This window comes from Natator depressus, chromosome 3, assembly GCF_965152275.1.
Source record: "Natator depressus isolate rNatDep1 chromosome 3, rNatDep2.hap1, whole genome shotgun sequence".
Taxonomy (NCBI): Eukaryota; Metazoa; Chordata; order Testudines; family Cheloniidae; genus Natator; species Natator depressus.
In genome coordinates this window covers 114,008,988-114,029,196 of record NC_134236.1, presented here as the reverse complement: position 1 = coordinate 114,029,196, position 20,209 = coordinate 114,008,988, and the positions used below count along the sequence as shown (strand labels likewise).

Genomic DNA, 20,209 nt, shown 5'->3' with positions numbered 1-20,209 from the left:
CAGCCAGGAGCTCTTAAGCCAGGAGGAAGGCAGCCAGTCACAGCATCCGGTGCTTGGGGTTCCCGGTAAGCGGCTTTTTTTCGGGAAGAAAGTTCTTTGTTGCGGGCTCTTTGGGCGAGGAGGATTTGGGATGCATGCATGCCTAGATGCGGAATAGCGCACTGATGTGGTCTATCATGGTAATCTGCATCTGTGATCTCTTCAAAAGTCTGACAGAACATGGGCAACGCGCCTGCACAGGTTTATTGGGAGAGCCAGCGTGGTTCTTGTCCCAGTCAGGCTAATGTGTCCGCATCACTGTGCCACGAGGGGACCATTGCTGCACACAGGCAAGCTGCGTATGGGCCAGGGCGGAAGCCGCATTGTAGTAGAAGACCCTCCCTTGATTCCCCGGTCACCCTCAGCATATCTTCCAGGACGATCTCCTGTGGAGAATGTTGTGACAGTCTTCAGTGTAGGTTTCCCCTGCAGCTGTGGCTCTCCCCAAGGCACAGAAACCCTGAGGACAGTACATCCATGAAACAATCAGTCCTCCTGGACCTTGTGCTTACTCACCATTTCTAGGGCTCCCATGGGTTGTGCGCGCTTGCTTTGGGACAGGCAAAGTATGGTTTTTGTATGAACTGTGATTGCCCTCCGTAAGTCCAGGGGAAGCATTGCTCTGTCTGGTGTGTACAATGCTTCCTCTGTTAAGTGATGCATTTTGCCTGTACAGGTGCAACCTTGAGATCTCAGCTGCCAGTGTTATCACCAGCCAACAGACAGAGCACTCAGGAAGAGGCCCCATAAAAGCAAAGAAGACATGCTGCAGGAAGTGATGCGTCAGTCTGTGGAAGAGAATCGAAAGGCACAGAAGTGGAGGGAGCGTGAAAGGAGGATCCGCCAGAAAAAGGAGGTTTGCCAGCAGCAAAACGTGGTGCTCTGGCAGCAAAGTACGGATCGGCTGATTAGCATAATGAAGTGCCAAGTGGACTCTATCCAGGCACTCATTGCCATGCAGGCAGAGCACTACCGCACTCGCGCCTTTGTCCCAAAACTCTTTCCCTTGTACCCCCATGTCCCCTCCAACCCACTTTCCCCAACATCTGGCTTCTTACTGCCCCCAGCTGCCTCCTACACCCCTAGCTTCACCATCCACCCACGAAAACTGTGACCCTTATCCACTGCACTCAACCCTCCCCCCCCCCCCCCCCAACATGCCTTATAGCCATCCTGAAGTGCAGCATTCATTGCACAGCACTCCAGACAGGATTCCAGAGTATGAAATCAGGACATACTCAAGTCTGAGTGAACCGGTCCCCACCCCCTTGCCATTGTGGTATTGTGTTTTTATTTCAATAAAGAGTTTTTCCACTTTGAAAACATACTTTATTCATGCATAAAGCAAAATATACCTTAGCCCAGGAAAGCAACAAGCACTACAATTCAGTGTACCAAAAACAGCCATTGCACTTAACTCCCGTACAGAGCACCAGACATTACTGGTGGCTTTCAGACTCAAATTGCTCCCTCAAGGCATCCCTAATCCTTGTAGCCCTGCTCTCTGGCTGTGCAATTTCAGCCTCCAGGTGTTGAACCTCCAAGGCCCATGTCTGAGTGAAGCTTTCACCCTTCCCTTCACAAATATTATGGAGGCTACAGTACACAGATATAACCGCAGGGATGCTGGCTTCAGCCAAGTCCAGCTTCCCATAAAGAGAGCGCCAGCGGCCCTTCAAATGGCCAAAAGCACACTCCACAGCCATTTGGCACTGGCTCAGCCTGTAGTTGAACCATTCCTGGCTGCTGTCCAGGCTCCCTGTGCAGGGTTTCATGAGCCACAGCATTAAAGGGTAAGCAGGGTCTCCAAGGATCACAATGGGCATTTCGACTTCCCCTATGGTGATCCTCTGGTCTGGGAAAAAAGTCCCGGCTTGCAGCTTCCTGAACAGGCCAGCGTTCTGAAATATGCATGCGTCATGCACCTTTCCGGGCCAGCCTGCGTTAATGTCAATGAAACGCCCACAGTGATCCACAAGCACCTGGAAAACCACAGAGAAATACCCCTTTCGGTTAACATACTCAGAGGCTAGGTGGTCTGGTGCCAGAATAGGAATATGCGTCCCTTCTATCGCCCCTCCACAGTTAGGGAAACTTGTGCAAAACCAGCCACAATGTCATGCACATTACCGGGAGTCACGGTACTTCTGAGCAGGATGAGATTAATGGTCCTGCAAACTTGCATCAACACAATTCCAGCGGTCGACTTCCCCACTCCAAACTGGTTAGCGACCGATCGGTAGCTGTCTGGAGTTGCCAGCTTCCAGATTGCAACAGCCACTCGCTTCTCCACCAGCAGGGCAGCTCTCAATCTTGTGTCCTTGCACTACACGGTGGGGGCAAGTTCAGCACACAGTCCCATGAAAGGTTTCAGAGTAGCAGCCGTGTTAGTCTGTATTTGCAAAAAGAAAAAGGAGTACTAGTGGCACCTTAGAGACTAACCAATTTATTTGAGCATAAGCTTTTGTGAGCTACAGCTCACTTCATCGGATGCATTCAGTGGAAAATACAGTGAGGAGATTTATATACACACAACATGAAAAAAATGGATGTTATCATACACACTGTAAGGAGAGCGATCACTTAAGATGAGCTACTACTAGCAGGAGAGTGGGGAGGGGAAAACCTTTTGTAGTGATAATCAAGGTGGGCCATTTCCAGCAGTTAACAGGAACGTCTGAGGAGCGGTGGGGGGGGGGGAATAAACATGGGGAAATAGTTTTACTTTGTGTAATGACACATCCACTCCCAAGTCTCTATTCAAGCCTAAGTTAATTGTATCCAGTTTGCAAATTAATTCCAATTCAGCAGTCTCTCGTTGGAGTCTGTTTTTGAAGTCTTTTTGTTGTAATATTGCGACCTTTAGGTCTGTAATCGAGTGACCAGACAGATGGAAGTGTTCTCTGACTGGTTTATGAATGTTATAATTCTTGACATCTGATTTGTGTCCATTTATTCTTTTATGTAGAGACTGTCCAGTTTGACCAATGTACATGGCAGAGTGGCATTGCTGGCACACGATGGCATATATCACATTGTGTCCACATATCTATTCAGGGGACACCATCATAGGGCCTAATCACATCAGCCACACTAGAGGCTCATTCACCTGCACATCTACCAGTGTGATATATGCCATCATGTGCCAGGAATGCCCCTCTGCCATGTACATTGTTCAAACTGGACAGTCTCTACGTAAAAGAATAAAAGGACACAAATCAGATCCAACCCAACCTGACTCTTGTAATCAGGCCCAGGCCAGGTTGCAAGTCTAATTCTGTGGCTGAGGAACTTGCTCATTGCCACAGAATTATGCTTCAGATTCTCAGCTTTCCTTCTCTAAAAGGATCAGAATGATGTTTCTAGCCTGATGGTTCGGAAGATAACCTTGAAAATGTGAGCCAAACAAACAGATGCAATGTCACCTGCCCGAGTCTGCAGAGAGCCTGGAACAGTTAATTTTAAGATATGATTAGCCCTGCTCATCTCAATCAAGTCCTTGTGGACTCCACAGCTTCAAAACTGGGCATTTTCCCTTCCCCACCCAGATAGTCATGGACTTCAGTGTTCTATGGCTGAATTTATCGTTTTGCTGCAGTCATCATGTGCCTGATTATTATTTTCCTTCTCCTGCAGTTGCCTCTGGCTCTCCAGCTTTCCCCACAAGGGGCAGGGGAAGAGAAACCACCACCCCCATAAGGAATAAGATGTGAGGACTGATTAAATACTCAGCTCCCAACTTGCTCAAGACAGAACCTTAGGAGAGAAAGCAAAGACAATCCAACTTTGTTTCCAGCCAACCCACAGGAGAGAGAGGTATATTAATCAAGGGAACTTGGGGCAAAACGTCAAATATTGCTCAGATGTGCAGTCCCTTCTCTTACATCTGTTTTCATAAGTTCCTTCACATGACCAAACATGTCTGGAACCTCCTTCCTGAGTCCACACACCATAACTCAATCAACCCTCCTCTCAAAATACTTCAGGGGCTTACGAACCCAAGTCAAATTTTATATCCCTTAAGAATGAAGCAGCCACATGAATCTTATTGCTGTCACCTTTTTCCTCCCAACCCCCTTCGGGCTGACCATGACAAGCTACCAGGTCTTTAAACATCCTGAAAACGGTCTATAAGAAGTGCTAACATTTTTAAAAGGGCACTGAATTAAAAATATGTAAAAGACCACCACATGTTTTTCCCCTAGTTTTGACTTGTCAAAGGACTGATAGAAGAGTCAAGGGTTGCAACTAAAAATCCTTAGTTATCCTGCTGGAAACTTATCATTGGCCAAAGGAAAGCGTATGTTGACATTTCCAGTGACAATTCTGGACAGTTCAGGGGGAATTAACAGTTATGGATGATATAGGGCCTTTTTTCTTTTCTTTTTTTAAATAAAAATATGGGGGGGTACGGGGGGAAAGAGAGAGGTAGACAGACACTGACTTACGGTTCCACAATCAGAGACTGAAAGAAAATTCATTTAGAACACATGGAAATAAAGAATGTTTGAGAAGGGCAGAGCCAGCTATTTGGTGCTTTGGCCCAGTATGAGTGTACAAAATAAAGACGGACTGAAGTGTCTAATCTGCATACAGCATTGCATTTCAAACTCTTGCAGTAGCAGCAGGGGATGTCAAGAGAGGCAACTGTAATTGGCTCTGCTGCCCATCTGTTGAGAAAACAACTAACAGAAGTACAAGGAAAAAGAACAGGGACTCCAGTTAGGATTCAGACTACCCTTTTCTATCCACCCATACTGCACTCACCACCGTAGTTTGAGCACCTGAGTTGGGGGACTGGATGGAACTCAGACCAGTTAAACGTTTTATGAATATCAACAAACTTAATACACTATAATGTACAAGAGCAAGTTGTTTTGCTAACGCACTGTTCAGTCAGTATTCTGGCTTAATTATACTCTGCCATGTGGCAAACTAGACAGAGCAGATGGACAATAAGCTCTATTAAATTTTCAAATAACTCCACGAGTTCTGATATTTGTTAGCTTAGAAATCTTACCAAGCTCAATACCAACTACCATTCCAGAAATGATAGCACAAAAAAATATTAAAGGGGCTGCTTTTTTGAAGCGCTAATCCTGAATTTCACTGAGCAACTTCAGTATCTATCTCAGCATGGGCTCAAACTCATTTGAAGTCACAAGCATGTGAAAATGGAGCACAGTAATCTGCAGCAAGCCAAGAAATAGCTGACTTCTGAAGTCAACCATTTTGTATCAGAAACACAATGAACCATAGTATTTGGATGAAAGTCATTTGGAACTAGGATTAAAGTCAGACAGTTTTGTTATTACAAAGAGGAGGGCTGGACAGGGCAAAAATCTTAGCTACAAAACAAAGTTTAAGAACAAGTTTGAAAATATTTTGTTCTCCATCAGACACAAAAAAAGTGTAACGGTTAAACCCAGAAACCCTACACTGTACCTCACTCCATATAGTACTTTGATCCTCACATCACAATGTGAGTTAATGCAGGAACCGACTGTTTTAAAACAGTGAAATTTGAGCCTGGTTGAAAGTGCACAAGTCTCTTCATGTGAATGCAAAATTCCAACTCAAAACACTGCTACACCTAGTTTTGTTGTGCCAAGATCCATCTGCTCCAGCCAATGCATCCTCTTCTAAGCAACCCACTAACTTAGAAGCATTCTGCATAAGGTTAGGTAGAAATCACCATTTCGAGATGCTTTCTGAACTGTGGTACATCTTCTGTACTCCTCACTCCCCTGATCTGTTTCAGCATTTTGACAAACACCTTCCTCTCCCTTGCCAATCTCAATGACAGCAAGTTCCTCTTTACAGGCCTACAGGTGATACAAGTTTCTACTTTAGTGTTTTCACGGAGAAAAAAGTATGCTACCATTATACTCAACTTCCCTTCCCTATGCCATTTTGGAACACAGCACTGTTATGACAACCCTAGTACCAATTGTGATTGTAAAAAACATGACCTATGTGCAACCTTACAGCTCCACAGAGCCATTTTAAAACCACACATAAAGAGACAGAGGAGACTGGTATTTTTACAATGCTAGGACAAGAGACTTGGCAATTTCTGTAAGGATAGCTAGGCCGTTCCCCTCCCCCAGCAAATAAAAGCATCTGTATCCGTGGAAAATGCTTCATACCTCCCACAGGGGAAGTTAGTATTATTCACCATTTTGTAGGAAAAACAACTGAGAGCTTACAAAAGGTCATGTGAAGAAGAGTTAGGACTCAGGTCTCTAATATATCAAAGTCTCAGCTATTTTGCCACTCTGCTTTTCAGATGGAGCAAACCTAATGATGTGCTAAAGCAGCTATATTATGCAGCGTTTGCCCTGGGGGTCTGTGTCACTTTCAGTGGTGAGACCACATATTGAGGTTTCTGAGTCTGCAGCTACCCCAGAATTAGAGGATCATAATTTTATATCCACAAGCCCCAGACTCAGTGCCAACAAGTGACCTAAACAGGGCGTCCTTACATTTGGCTATGCTGCCTCTAGGCACTACATCATATAAATGTGCTCACAGAGCCAGGAAGAGAATCCAGGAATTCTGATAGAAGTGGAAGAGGTCTGTGCTGGGGATCTCAAATTTGTGGGTTCAATCCCTGCTGATGATCCATAGTGGAGAGGGAATAGTAAAGAAAACATGCGTCAGTGCGCGCATACACACACACACACACACACACACACACACACACAGTTGGAGAGGGACAAGAGCTAAGCTGGGACCCCTGAGAGATAAAGGAGAGGAGAAAGCTGAGTCTTTCCTGTCTTATTCCTGTTGCTTAGATTTTAATACATTTTAACAGCAATATAATTAAAGCAATTTAACACATTTAATCATATTAATGTCTCTAACAACCTGGAACCATGACCAACAGGGGGCATCAAACACTCACTCTATATAAAACAAAACCTTAGAACCAGAGAATTACAAATCTAGTCTGAAAAGCAATTTCACATTGAGGTTTCTGATTTATTACTAACATTTGGGTTTTGTTGGGTTTTTTGTTGTTGTTGAAGTATTTTAAAAGTGGACATTGTACTGCTAAGCCAAGAAGGAAATACTAGTAAGATTTCAGTTCAGTTCAGTGACATTTTATTGACATGGCAAGCTATGCAAGAGTAGCCAAAATGTAAAAAAGGCAGCCCCATCTGAGATCTCTAACAGAAATGGGGGTATGATCCACCCAGGAAAGTGTTACATACTGTGCTTGGGTTTGGATCCCTTGTGTCCATTTACAGGACAAAGTTGCAATTTATGCCCTTATATTACAATAGAAAGAAAACTAGTTCCTCTCTTTGTAGGTCTGAGTTCAAGATATCCAACATGAGTTCTGCATTTGGGAGGTGTAGAGAGAGGCTTATGAAACTGAAATCTGATGCAAAGTAGAAGTTTTTAAAAGTTTCCTACTTTTAGGAAAATGTAGCCGTTAATTCTGATAAAGTTCCCCGACATTCATGCTAAGATATTCTTTCCTCCTGTGTTTTAGCTCTTTATCCTGGATTAAGGCAACCAAGGTTATTTAGTTCCCCAAAACATGTCTGTCCTGTTTTGATGGCAATCCAAACTGGCACCAGATAAAGCAAAAGCCTCCAGGCCTTCCATTTGAAATGGTTTGGCAAACTCATCTGCTGGCCTGAGTCTGGAAAAGGTTTCCTGCCTACAAACATTAAATCCTTTCTTGCTCAGGCTTTAAGCACTGCCTAATACCAGTCTAGGAGGTCTTCACAATTATGGAGCTTCCTTCTATCATCATTGTGACCCAGTGCTAGACAAGATCCAGCAACTGCTTTTCCCCCCTAAAAATGATTCAGTTGTGACACCATGAAAATGTTACACTAAATTGTGTACAGTTGCTCCTTTCCCACTAGTCCCTCCCAGATTTCTTTAATGCCCTTACCATACTTCATTTTCTAGTCATTTTAATTATGCTGGAGTGCCATTACTTAATATCTGTGAGGGATCACATTTTTAGAATACCTTCTTTTTATCAATGGAAAACTTCTATGGGAAGAAGAGAGTCAGCATAATCAAAGTGGCAGATGGGTTTTAAAATCCCTTCAGACCCAGAGTAATATTAATAGAATACCCAGTTTCAAATTAAAAGTTACAGTGAATAGTTTTGACATGTTCAAACACTAAAGAAACATTAGTATTTTATCAACAATAGATCAGAGAGAGATGCCAAACTATAAGAGCAAAGTGAGAAGTGGCAGTTTAAGAATGGGCTAAACAAACACCTGTCAGACATAGTCAGTGGTGGGGGCTGGGGCCCCCAGAAAAATGTCACCCTGCCATGGCCCTGGTGCTGAAGGAGCTCCCACAGCGGGGTCACAGAGATTCTCCAGTCTTGGGACCGCAGCGGGAATGAGGGCGTGGAAAGGAGCAAGTGGGGCCATGGGTGGAATGGGGGTGAGTGGGGCGGGACTGTGGGCAGACGGGGTCAGGACTGCTGGCGGAAGGACTGAGGTGGGGCCATGATTACAGCGCTGCCCCCTCCTCCCTTGTTCCAGCCCAGGGCCCCAGGAGACTTTAATCAACCTCTGGACATGGTCTAGGTAAGCTTGGTCCAGCCCAGCCTGAGCACACGGGGATGGAGTAGACCTCTCAAGCCCTCTTCCAGCCCTATTTTTCTATGATCCTAAGTTTCTCTTTCACTGTTCATCCTGTATCCACCATGCTAGACAAACTCCTTCCATGCCCTTAACATACAGGGGCGGGCTCTGCAGGTATGCAGCCTCCAAAAGTGAACCAGATTCCACAGTACAAAAGCATTCTTTCTAGCTCACTCAGTAGAGCTTCTATGCTTTGTTTGCCGACAGCACTTGAAGTGTCATGCATGTCATCACAAGGTGGCATAATCTGTTCCTTTCGCTGGTTTATTACTCATTTATTTGTCAGTTTCATTTGATGATAACCATCTTAGTCACTGAACTCACTAGAGAAAATGAAGTTTAAACTTCACCAGACAAGTGACATGAAGTCTCCAGGATTATATGAAACTGCATTCGTTACAGGTGCTGCATGACCGTACCATTGGATAAACTATTGACATGAAACGCTGAGGAATTATTCTAGCAGTTTAATGACAACGCACTTACAAAATATACAGTCTCAACCTCCCGCTCCACGTTCAAATCCCACACTATCTTCTACCTGGATTTAAAATATATATATTCAACATACACGAGCCTGGGGACTAGGCTTCCAATACCCGTACTGACAATCTCAGAGCCTCACCTTCTGCAGTTTAAAAGTACAAATGTTTATTGCATACAATCACCGTTCTATATGCTTTTTTAAAAATGTAAGCTAGTTCATCTCTCTTGGTCTTAAGTCTTCTTACACCTCCTCCAATTTTTATTCTTCTTTCCTATAAGGCCACAGGGCTTCTTTTCTGCATTGTTATCAATTTCTTCCTTTTCTCTGTCCATAAATCTATTCTTTTAGTCCTCTGCTTCATCCTCTACATTGTGTCTCTCCTCTCAGTTCCCTCCATAATCACTATATATTTATACTGCACTACACTTTCAATAGGATAAGAAAAAAGCCTCCTCCCTCCCATTCCTCCATCCACATCTATACTGCCCTTGGGCTTGAACATTTTACCAGATACAGTATTCGAGAGTTCGAGAACGAAATTTACTAGCCCAAGGACAATAATACAGAAGGCGGTGCTACTGTCCAGGGGCAATACCCTAATGAGAAGGCAAACCTCTCAGCCTTTCCTCACATCTGCTAGGAAAATGGAAGGTGCTGAGGTTGCTGTCAAGCTGCTACTTCTGGATACTGCTTGGGAGCTCCACATTTCACATCAGCCTCTGGCTAGCAGGTATCTAAACTTGAAACCTCCCCCAGAGCCTTTCCCCAAGTGTGCTAGTGAGACAGGTAGAGGAAAATCTATTAATCTGCACCTCCTGGCTGCACCAAGGGAGCATACACATGGATTTCAGCTGCACTACCCTTCCTTCAGCCTTCTGTCTGACCTGCAGAGGCATCTCCATTACATCATCCAACCCCGGCCTCCATTTTGGGGTCCTTCTCTCCAGAGCCAAATCCTGCAACTCAGTTGCCCCTATGCAGCACCAGGATGAGAAGTGACCAGATGATCAACCTTCATTCTTCTGAAGCTTGCAAGAGTTCTGGGCAGCACCACCCTGGCCCTGGAGCCATTTGCAGACTTGGAGACAGCACGGTATTGGTTTAGAATGTTTGTTGTTTAAATTGTCATTTTTGTCAGACACCTCACTTCTCTTCTATTAGAAAGAGAAAGCTATTCTGGGGAGGTTGGTGGCACGCACCAGGAAAAGCGGCCTGCTCACCATAGGCAAATAGATTTTTCAAGTCTCTCCAGCAGTAACCTGTGCCAACATGTTCCATTAAAAGATGAACATGACCCTGTGTGACAAGCCACCCATTAGCTTTATCTGTGTAAACCTCTTGTCTGGCGGCATCTCCATGTGAACTATGTAAAACTGCACTTAGATCCTCATTGCTTGACAAGTGTGTGCAGATGGTGTTTACTTACCTTAATTAGCCCTACTGGATTCAGTGAGACCACTCACCCAAGGAAACACTGCACTCAGTAATAAGTGTTTTGCAGGCTTGAACCCTTAGACTGTAAGCAGTTTTTGATAGTAACCCTATTTTTGGTCATCTCTGTGCAGCACAATGTACACCTGTGGAGATTTATCTCAACTGGAAATAAACAATAATTTGAATCTATATCTTGGTGAATGGTCTAATGCAAAGAGGCTCTGTAACTGATCTGTGGAGTAATGTGTGGCAAGATGATACTACCTCCTCACTCCCACCAGCTAAAGTCACATTAAAGGAGAGCTAAAAATGCATTATAACGCCCATCTCTAAAGGAATATTAGGTAGCTGCCAGAAGGATCTGACGCAATTGCAAATGGGAAGTGAGATGGTCCACAAGACACGCTCTGTTAGAGGGTGCTCTCCCCTTCAAAGGAGTTTGAGGATCCTGGCCTAATGCCTTTGGTGCCATTGTTTGATAAAAAGATAAGTTAGGACATGAAAGACTTTCTAGATGAGTGATATTGAAGACAAAAATACTCATTCTACCCAAACTTGTGAAGTTAGCTTCAAAACACTAAGATTAATGATCATTGATTTCATTAGAAAAACCCAGGCATTAGATTCACTTGAGATTTCAATAAAGATAAATAAGTCATTTTGTTCTGGAAGTTACAGAAATTGATTTTGATAGCCTTATATTCAAGAACCACCATGGAGGCAATTAAACTGCCTCACCATGTCCTTATATGCTGTTCCTCATACATTTATCATGTCAACCACTTGTTCAGTTTTGGAAAGGTCACAGGCTACATTTAATAGCAAATACAGATTTGGAGGTGTGCATCCTGAAATGCTTTTTAGCTATAGTCAGAAGAGTGCCCAGATCATGGAGGTACGGTGATACAACCAAATACTTCGGAGGGCTGAATTACATAAGAAAATGCTTAAGGAAGGCAAATTAAAGCTAGAGTTACAAGATATTGCACAGAAAAAGAGCTGCATATCTACAGCTTGATAGCTGGTAAGTGTTAGACGTGTAGTCAGTCTGGGAACCTGACTCAGGTGCGATGAGTATGTACAGTCTCACTTACTGAGCCGAAGTTTCACATCAGATCAATCTCATGAAATTTTGCTCTGCTTTACAAGCCATAATTAGTTTTCTTGCATGACTGTTCTTTAATAATGGGCACCAAAGGAAAATTTGAAGAGGAAATGCCAACACCCTTAGGCTTCTTTTCACTAAAGGAGTAACCCTGGCTCTTTCTCAGGTGTTGCCCCAACCCAGCTCTCATCCACTCACAAAATGCTCTCAGCTGAGGGTGGTGATGCTTTATACCTGGGCTAGCTGGCCCATCCTGGGGTACAGGCTAAAGCCGGAGTGCTCTTTACAGCCCAGCTGGTAACACACCTACATTGCAGCGAGGACACAGGTTAAACTATTCAAGCGGTTATAGCTCTCCAGTGCCTTCCCACAAATTGCCACATGTGCCCAGAAAGAAGAACAAGTTCTCCCACAAGAATCAGAGCAGCTCAGCTTACTGCAGCATGAAGCACCATGAGCTATGCCCCCAGAAGTCCAGAACTTCACAGGTGACAGCAGCACCATTGTGCGGTCACAATAATTCAGGGATGGCTTTGCAGTGTGGCTGCTCACACATGATCAAGTCAAACAGGGGGCGCTTACATCTAAATCACATCACTGGAGTTCACTCTGCAGCGAAGACATACCCCCTAGCTTGTACAGAGAGCAATATGCACCTCGAACATTCTTACAAAGCAAGATTCATACAGGAGGCTTGCTGGAGCACTTCCTCTGAACAGCTAATTATAGAGTTTAAATGATTTTCCAGAATACACTCGTCTGGGGAAGCTTCTTCGAGCCTAACATGCTGATATCGATCTCAGATATTAGAATATCGTTCTCAACAACTAAAATACTATATATTTAAATTCAAACGCCCATTAGAATATTAAAATCAGGATTTGCTAGATTTAAGATTCCAACAACAGGAACTCTTCTCTACAAAAATACAAGATGTGTACTGCTGAAGTTCAAACACTGTGGGCTGTAGACTGCTAGTGACCTATGAAGAGCTAGCTGGTTACATAATGCTGACAGTCTTCCTTGTTTCTCGCTACAAAGTTGCATTAAGAGAAGGTAAAAGACACTCTATACCCAAGGTTTCTTTTTCATATACGTACTTGCTGTAGTTCCCGTAGGATTATTGTATAGTTTTAAAAGGGAGGGGAAGGATAGCCACAGGACACTCTTGATATGTAATCCACCCTATAAAAGAGTGGAGACACGAGACACCTTGTTTCAGGAAGTATGCTTTACATATAATAGCGAGGAAGGGTGGAGTGGCAATTAAATCAGAACAATGGGAGTAGGAATCTGGTAACCAGGACCTACCATCAAATACCTGAATGATTTTGGGCAAGTCACTTAACCTCATCATGACTAAGACCAGCTCTACACTACAAACTTACATGGGTATAACTACATCGCTCAGGGGTGTGAAAAATCCACCCCCCTGAGCGGCGCAGCTATATTGACCTAGCCCCGGTGCAGACAGTGCTATGTTGACAGCAGAGCTTCCCCTGACAACTTAACTTCCACCTGATTAACTAGACTGAACGGAGAAGCTCACCAGTTGGCATGGTCATGTCTTCACTAAGGGCTAGTCTACACTGGCAATGCTAAAGCACTGCTGAGCAGCGCGTTAACATGGCACGTGTGGTTGTGGCAGAGCGCTGGGAGAGCTCTCTCCCAGCGCTCTTAGAAAAAAAAAAAAAAGGGGGAAAAACCACACCACACCACCTCCACGAGGGGCGCGGCTTCCAGCACGGGTGCACTGTCTACACTGGCGCTTTACAGCTCCAAAGCTTGCTGCACTGAGGGGGGTGTTTTTTCACATTCCTGAGCGCGAAAGTTGCAGCGCTGTAAATTGCCAGTGTAGACAAGCCCCAAAGGGCTACACCAATGCAGCTTTTTAGGTATAGACCTGCCCTTAGTCTCTCCATCTCTAAAATTGAGGTAATACATTGGTAGCTCACAAGAACGTTCAGGTTTAGTTAATTAACATTCGCAACCATTTTGAAAACTTTGCATTGACAGTGCTTTAGAACAAAACAAAACACACATTTAGCCAGGAAACAGGAACAGAAACTACTCTGTGTACAAAAGAGCAGAGTAAACACTGTTTTTAGAACCTTGTCTTTACACGGTTTGATTGTTCTTAACTGTATAAGATTAATGTTGCACTAAGACTATTTTTTAATGTATTTTTGTTTAATCACACAGGGGACTTTTGGTTTTTAAAAAAAGACAGAAAAAGTGTGTGTTTAATATTGGCATTTAAATGGACCAGTAGAATTGGAAATTCTCACCTCATTGAGATGACTGAGATGGAGAGGGTAAATTTCTACTTTTACTGTTGCTATTTGATTGCATAAAGTTTTCTCCAAGGCAATGTTAACACAATAGCAGCAGGTTGCAACAGAGTGCAAACCCAAGACAAAAGCTTGTCTATCAGACAAAAGCTTATCTTTTCTGCCAAATGAAACCTTAGTATTTCTATAATATTCAGCACGGAGCCAAATTTAGGACACCCCAAAGTTATAGAATGGAATTGTTTTTGTACCCACAATTCTCCTCCCTCTGATGTTAAGTTATCACTGTTGGATGCAGTGATAAATACTGGCATGTGAGGGCAATGGTGTGGCTTACTGCAAGGGGAGGGAGGGAAGAGATGAACAAAAAACAGAACTAGTACTTTCCGCTCCTCATTTGCCCTCCAGGTAACTTCTGATCCCACTCATGAGGAAGAGATGCTGCATTCCCTCTCTGCCACCAACAGCCTCAACCACTTCCTGTATGCCAGAAGATCAAGTCATCTCTCAGACTTTCCCAGATACCAAGCACGCCTCATCACACCCACAGCAGGCAAGCCTCCAACTCTTCTCCCAGAAACATCTATAATTCGGTTATTCATCAATGCAATGAATCTGCAACATGCTGAAAGCGGAGAACTTGGGTGCACCATAAATTAGATTAAGTATTTCTTGGATTTGTTCATAATTAAAAACCTCATTTTTGTTTTTGAAGCTTGTGGCAGGATTTCCTTGTATGTCCTTTGTGCGTTTATTAAATATGAAGTCAATAAAGAAATAAGATTTCACAGAGTTCCACTTAAAAGCCTCTGTGGTTCAAGATTTTTTAGCATAACTGTTGAAGTATAACAAGGGAAAGGAAGAAATGAGATTCAGAATGCTGATCAGGGCTCACATGAGCCAGAACATGGTTTGGCTCCAGAAACCCTCAGAATAAATTAGGTTCTGAAAATCAGAATGTACAGTTAGATGCCAGCTGTTTACTAAGTATTCTGCCTGGGAAGTAACTGGCAGATGCTTCTGTAGCTAACCTCAAGACGCAAGCATATTCCACATTTAACATGAGAATACTAACCACAAGATCATTATCACATACATTTTCCTTAGTAGCCCTAAGATGTTCAGCCAGCATGGGAAATCACAGCAGCCATTAGGTACTACTGCTATAATGCAGTCAGCACAGCAGAGCTAGGAGCCTTAAGCCCCAGACACTGAACTTCAGAGGAATTACTCCTCACTATTGAGTGCTTCCAGGAACTGGTCCTAAATATTGTTTCTCTTTTGAAGGAAGACACAACAACCCCCTATTAATCCCCTCTCCACTCTATGCCTCCACCCATATACCTGTAATATTACTAATATCTAGCGTCAGTGAGCATGCCTTTTCAAATCCTGATCCCACTGGTTGATGGTTGGGTCAGATTTTTAAGAGGTATTTAGGTGCTTAACTCCCACTGATTTCCAAATCTGACCTTCAGTAATCTGGCCCTTGATCCTTTAGTCCCTCAGATTCTTTAATGAGCAGGCAAGAGGGGGAAAAAATTGAATTCCAACACATCTAGAGACCTGATATTAAAACAAATTATCAAGCAAAGTGCTCTTCCAGAGGGAAGCAAGCAGGCAAACAAGCATCTATTGGTGTATCAGGTTGCTTTTATTTCTTATGTATATTTCCTATTATAAAATATTCCAAAACTAGGATTTAGCTTGACAAGGGAAAAAAGGAAGTCAGAAAGGATTTGATTGAGGTAGTTGAAAATAAGGGCATAGTAAAAACTGATCCATCCTCCCTTTATACTCTGTCCCTTCACAGGTGAAACTAAGACAACATTAAGTTTAGAACCAATAAAATGAAGCTCTCCGTTGCACAGTATGTAGTCAACCTGAAGGCAGTTGTGGATTCAAATACTGTGGTTGGATTAATTTATGTCTAACAACATTGTAGCTCTGCAAAACAAGTGATAAACTGACCAAGTCTCAAGCTTCAGGATGTAAGCCAATTTCCTACAGTGTTTCAGGAACACATTCTTCCTACTCTCATGCAATACTGTATACTTAAGGTAAGTCCGTTTTTGCCTTCCTCAAAACATGAAATATTAGCTAAACAGTGACAAAATGGTGGCCTAGCCCAAACAGTAGGCTAATCTGAGTTACCAGCATTTGCAATATTACGTGGATATCTGAATACACCACTTCCTGTCTTTAAATTAACTGTCTAATGCAGAAAGATCACATCTGTCGAACAAATATTAAGAGTATTTGCACTACAACATTACAGAGCAAGTCAACCTTCTCAAAATAAGCAAACTTTAACTTGGGCGTGGTGACTGAAATATTAGTCCTGCAAGAGTCTTTCCTGCAAAAGAGCAATGGTAGCAGAGGCTTATAACGGTTCTCTCTCCTCAAGAAGCTCACAGTTCAAACACCCAAATCAATAGTTCCAGGGCCAGCTCCAGGCACCAGCTTTCGAAGCAGGTGCCTGGGGTGGCATTCCGTGTCCCACGGTGGCAATTCGGCGGCAGCTCCGCCGCTCTTCTGGGGGCAGCGGCAATTCGGTGGTGCCTGCTTGGGGCGGCAAAATTGGTAGAGCCGCCCCTGAATAGTTCCTACTGTGAGGTGCTGAGCACATTCAGCTCTGCAGGATTGAGCAGAGAGGGTTCTCCACAACTTGAATGATCAGGCCCAGAATTTGCCATCTGATTATGAGCAATCACCACGGTTACCAGAGAAATAAATCCAGCATGTCTCATACTGTCATCTCTGGCATATATTAAAAAGATTAGCAAAAATTCCACAATCATCTTATCAAAGAGTCTTTAAAAATAATCTATTTCAGATTAAAAAAAAAAAAAAAAAAAAAGATAAATGCAGGGTTTGGTGCACCTAACAATTTGCTTAACTTTCAAAACCTATTAACTATCTAGAGAAAATTTGTAGTATTTTCACAGTAATAGAACTCTAGATCATTGGGTAAGTATGAGGAGCGAGCTGCCATCCAGTTACAGCAAGGTTTCAGCTTCAGTCTACTGTATTACAACATTACCAGTGCTTGATATTCTATAGTTTTAATTACTCAAATGTCCAAACAACTTCAATGTTTTTAAAGAGGTCAGTAACAAAACACAAGTGAAGGAATTGTAGTCTACTTGGTGTATTTCTATTGTTGCCTGAAATTGCTAAAATGAGTAGTAGAGGCATTGAGCTACAGCAGATTGAGGAAAATAAGGAGGAAAAATTCAGAATTTCTTAACCAGCCCCACAACACTGGTAGTCTCAGCAACCATTTGTCAAATTCAAGTAGTATCTTCTAAGCCAGCGGTGGCCAACCTGTGGCTCCGCAACCACATGCGGCTCTTTAGAGGTTAATATGCGGCTCCTTGTATAGGCACCGACTCCGGGGCTGGAGCTACTGGCACCAACTTTCCAATGTGCTGGGGGGTGCTCACTGCTCAACCCCTGGCTCTGCCCCCACTCCACCCCTTCCCATCCTGAGTCTGCAATACCCTCGCTCCTCCCCTCCACCCCCCCGAGCCTCCTGCACACCATGGAACAGCTGATTGGGAGGCGCGGGGAAGGAGGGGGAGGCACGAGGCGCTGGGAGCGGGGGAGCTGATGGGGGGCTGCTGACATATTACTGTGGCTCTTTGGCAATGTACATTGGTAAATTCTGGCTCCTTCTCAGGCTCAGGTTGGCCACCCCTGATCTAAGCAAATATCTCATCTTCTGGTAAAATAATACAACATGCTAACCCTATTCTCAATTGTTACTTCTGTTAGATAAAGCCACTTCAGTGCAGATACAGGGGACATGGTTTTCCCGTTCTCATCCTTCACACAAAGCAGAAACATTTCAATATTAATGTTTATGCATGTTGTACTCTTTAATTCACACTTACACACTAATACTTGGAAAGCATAATAAAGTTCTGAACCATCACAAGCCTTCTATGACAGGATGAAGTAATCCGCATCATTATACTAGTAGAATGAGCCCAAGAATTGTTACAAGGGCATCCTACAACCCATACTATGCTCTCCTGGCAGTATCTGGGGAAACCAGGATCATCCATGCTATGTAAAACAATTCCCGATTCTGGTCACATGCTGTAGAATCTGTAGAGACTGCATCTCCAGAGGGACACAGAGATTTAAATGAAATAATGATTTTAGATAACAGGATTAAATGACCATTTGTGCTGTGGAAGTGAGACCACGCAGACATCCAGAGCCTGGAGGACTGGATTTCAGAACAATCAACCAGATGTAGTGTTGGGGCTGAGAACTTCAGCCTACAGTCAGTAGGCTCTAATTCACAGAGATGCTGGAAAGAATGTGAAGGAGCACAGTGCTAAATCTGAGTCTTTAAATGGTCTGCTTTACCCTGTTAATTTCTCAGCCAAGTCTTTAAATATTAAGTTAGGACCTTGATTTGCCATCATTCTTTCTATTTTCAAATGTTGCGAAGTGGTTCACAGCTATATTGGTGGGTAAGTTTCCCATGGAGTCCCAATCAAGACCAGAGTCTATAGTTACTTAAGAGAACTCAACCCAGTTCTATGAAAAGAGAGTAATCTACAACCGTATCTCACTTATCACTAAGTTTTTTTAAGATACTTGGGCATCATTTTCAAGATCATCATGTAATCCCAGCCACAGAACAAACCTATGACATTCATAGTGAGGCCATCAAGGCCCCAACCACAGAAAGAGGTGCGCGTGCAAGATAGACCTTTATGGTGGAACGAATTCTTTTTTACTGCAGTGGGACTCCACTCCCATATAAAGGTGCAGACAGCTACATCCCTTGATGACCTCAGGTCTCATGTTTGTGCCACTATAAAGTGTGTGAGGAAAGTGCATTAGGGAAGACCCCCCCCCCCCCCAATACCAAAAAACAGTTTAGTCGGGCATTTAGAGTCTACATAGAAACATAGTGCAAAAGGAAAGGAACATGAGGCTGAACCGATTTGCATATTATATGCTATTACAATTACCCTATTAACATTTAAATCAAATGCAAAAAGCTTACAGTTACTAGAACGTAATATTGTTGAGACAGTCAGATAAGAGGATTTTCACGATGCAGCACTGACTGTGCTGTAATTCTGTATTTATGGAGTCCGGCACACACAAAACTTAAATTTACAATCCTCACATTAGCAATGTAGTCAGAAATGCAAGATGCCTTTTATTTTCAGAACAAAAACTGCACTATAATAGACTAATAAAATCACCTATAAATTAGAGCCTTCTGAATAAGAGTAAGAGATAAGAAAACATTAGAGAGACATAATAGCAAACGTTTAGTGTGCTAGTTTTGTACTGGAGCCAGAAGGGTGTTTCACTGGATTAATAAAGCTATCAATTATGTAATAACTGAAATCCACACACAAAACACTGACTTCCATCAAGGTTTAAGTACACTATCTCCACTACTGGTAACTACCATACAGACAAAACAGACACAGGTCATAGACACAGAAGGCATTTTGTCTATTCCCTGGAAATAGTTTGGATACTGTATTGAACAGGTTCCTAGAATAGCATGATGGATTTTTAAACAAAGGATTTTATCAGTTACCAGAATTTAAGTCAATTTATGATCTACAATCACCTTAATGAAGATTTGTACCCCAATATGTACTCAGACTCATGCTCCTTTGTTCCAAGAACACTATTATCTTTAATAGTTAAGTTTATTTAACCTTTGAAATAATTGCTTATAAAGTGACAGCCAGTACATGCAGCAGATATAGGATTTTAAATTTCACTCCCTTTCTCTAGTGCTGATAACCTCTAGAAAAATCACTTGTGTAATTCCACTCTGTGTCACACTGGGGTTGTGAGACTGCCAACATTTTAGGACATGCAACTAGCAGTTGAACTGACAGATGGACAGTAATGGTTTAACCTACTCAATTTGTGTTGTCAAGCTGAAGTTTCTCGAGCTCAGTGGGTGGGTGGCAAGGGAGATAGAAGAAGGGGAAGATGAGAGAGAAGTACTCTCTCATGGTAGGTAAGCAAGATGGAAGTCTGCAAGAAGAAAAGATTGATACTTCTGCTGCTTTGTCATCTTTGGAGACTCAAGAGGAGTCTGCTATTCAGTTTGATTCAGGTTACAGGTCGTGTAAATTTTTAAACCTGTATGCAAAGCAATTCTTTGAGAGCGCAGGAAATGAAGAGATTATCCCTAGTGTACAGTGAGATTGTTTGGAGATTTGTTTGC

General features: G+C 43.0%; 1 protein-coding gene and 1 long non-coding RNA gene across 3 annotated transcripts in view; one reads left to right on the top strand and one right to left on the bottom strand.

Moving 5' to 3' along the window:
- Positions 1-14,625, top strand: part of LOC141984984 (uncharacterized) — a 52,181-nt gene extending 37,556 nt beyond the window's left edge. The window contains exons 4-5 of the long non-coding RNA XR_012638845.1: positions 3,676-3,855; positions 14,392-14,625. This is a non-coding gene — a long non-coding RNA (uncharacterized LOC141984984). The remainder of the gene's footprint in view (positions 1-3,675; positions 3,856-14,391) is intronic.
- Positions 1-20,209, bottom strand: part of PPP1R14C (protein phosphatase 1 regulatory inhibitor subunit 14C) — a 66,147-nt gene that overhangs the window by 30,372 nt on the left and 15,566 nt on the right. The window lies entirely within an intron of this gene.